The sequence below is a fragment of the Centrocercus urophasianus genome, unplaced genomic scaffold (genome assembly GCF_019232065.1).
Source record: "Centrocercus urophasianus isolate 14NV4802_14NV808 unplaced genomic scaffold, USGS_Curo_1.0 seq_10, whole genome shotgun sequence".
NCBI lineage: Eukaryota > Metazoa > Chordata > Aves > Galliformes > Phasianidae > Centrocercus > Centrocercus urophasianus.
Genome location: NW_024884142.1, coordinates 74,990,135 through 74,992,571, shown reverse-complemented (window position 1 = coordinate 74,992,571; position 2,437 = coordinate 74,990,135).

Here is a 2,437-nt window from a genome sequence, read left to right as displayed (position 1 = left end):
TCTGTTGGAAAATTACCAATGCTTCTTGATTATTATTTTTATAACATCTCTTCCTGTTGAAATAAAAATGTGATTTCCATTAGTGATTTCAGGCTAGACTTTTACAATTATTCAGAAGTGAATTCTTCCTATTATTCTGTGTTTTGCTTGTAGAAGAAGAGGAGCTGGAAACAGGTTTGGTTAGTAATAGTAGTTGTAAATATTTATGTAACATCAATATCCAAAGACTTTTTCACAATCACAAAGAGCATAATGCCCTTCTCACCTTTGTACAGTTTCCCAGGAAATGGATACCTTTAAGAAACACCTTTAGCTGCCTTCCCCCGCTCAAAGAACAAATCCTGGTTTTAGCCTCTCTTTTTCATGTTGGCTCTTTCAGTTGGTCCAAAATGAGGTATTTACCCCTTGGGGAGAGTTATGTCCAGAAATATGTACTAAGATATTACAGCAACATAGTACAGACTGATCAGAATTGTGCTTCTAATAATCTAGTTGACTACAGTATTTTAAGATCCTTATACTAAAACAAAAAGCAGAGCTCTTTTTCTATGGTAATCTCTGGGTTTTAAAAAAACAATCCAGGATGTTATTTTTCTCTCCACTGTGGGCTGATGAGATCTTATCTTACAACTGATATCTTACAGCTGATATCCAGCTCAAGTTAGAGCTAAGAATGTCTTCCCTGAAAAAGAAAAGGCTCAGGGATGTCTAATCAATGTCTATATGTTTCAGAAGAGAAGGTACCAAGCAGATGGAGCCAAGTACTTTTCAAAGGTGCATGGTGCCAGGACAAGAGGCAGTGGGCACAAACTGGAATGCAGGAGGTGCCAATTGAACATCAGGAAGCACCTTTTTACTGTGAGGATTATCAAGCGTTGGCACAGGTTGTCTAGAGAGGTTGTGGAGTCTCCCTCCTTGGAGATGCTCGTAAGTCATATAGATGTAGCCTTGGACCTTGGCAGGGGTTGGTCCAGATAAACTCCAGAAGTTCCTCCGCCTCAGCTGTTCTGCATTCAAGTTCAAGCCAACCTGCTGCTCATAGTGCATGACTGTTACTGGTTTGCAGCATCTCTGTAAACATACAGCTCGCACTCACAGTAGAGTGAACATTTGGTTTATTCCACAAATAAATATTCTGGCTTATAGAAGAGGGGAATACAAAGAAAAACATATTTTTCAATACATTTATGTTGTGGCTCAGAGAACCATGTGCTTAGTAGTATCTCTCCTTGAGTTAATCTTGGCTGTGTGAGGTGTATGGCTCCAAACCTATTGCCAGAAAATAAGGTTATTTCTCATGATTTCTTCTTCAGCCTTCCTTCTAGTCTTATTTCTGCCTGATTGCTCTAGCTCCTGGGGGAGTTTCCTCACCATTCCCAGGCTAAAATCAGTCCTGTTCTTCTTGCTTTTCTTCTGTGTGCTCAGTCTCTTCTGTGCTACGCAGAAGGAAGTATGTCCTGCAGAGTCCTCTTCTGTGCTGTATCATGATCAACATAGCGTTAAAGGCAAAGAGAATGAGAAAAGCAGAGGATCTGCAGTGTTTCCTGCTCCAACTCTCTTAATGAAATGAACTTTGGGATTCTGACTCTGGAGAGTGTTGAGATCTCCCCGTTTTCTGCATAAGCTTTGAGCTACTGCTCTTCTCCAAGAGAGGAACCAAACTGTCTCAGATATCCTTGTTTTAAAGTCTTTGTAATTTGCTGGAAAGCTTTTTGTCAGATATGCTCCAAGCTCCTTTAGTCTGTGGAAAACCTGAAAGAATTAGCAATACTTAAAGGCTTCAATTAAAGCCTTTAAGTAGGAAGGTTGTGGTGATGGATTCGCACACGTTTGTCTTCCTCCTGAGGCAGCATAAGTTACAGTAATCCAGGAAGTACTGTACTGCAAGCAGTGACCTGGAAAACAGAGAATTAGTCTTCCCTGGATTTCTTTGGAAATCCAGCATCTCTGAATGTTTTAGCTGGTTGTTTGTTTTTGTTTTGGGGTTTTTTTTTGGTTGTTTTGCTTTTGTCCATGATCTCTTACATTCAAAATTGAATTTTTCAGCTGAATAGCGATATTAACGCATGAGGATTGAATATCTGACCTAAGACTTTGGAAAATTTGGGATCTATCACAGAATTTCTGCGTGATATCACAAGTATGGATGCTTATATTCTATCTGCATTGTCCCATAGAACCTGGGAAAAGCAAAGGACGCATGCAGAAATAGCTGACTAACTCAGACAGCCCTTTTCCACACAGTGCTGTCCTGTGATTCCTATGGCTGAAATAAGCACCTGTGTGTGGCTTTTCTGTCTCTGAAAACCAGAGATGTCTCAAAACAGCCAGGGAAGCCGTGGAAGTCACTTACACCAAAGAGACACAGGTTCATGTTTCTGTGTAACTAATATCAAGGAGCTGAAACCTGTATCACAGCTAAGGCCCCGGGCTAGAC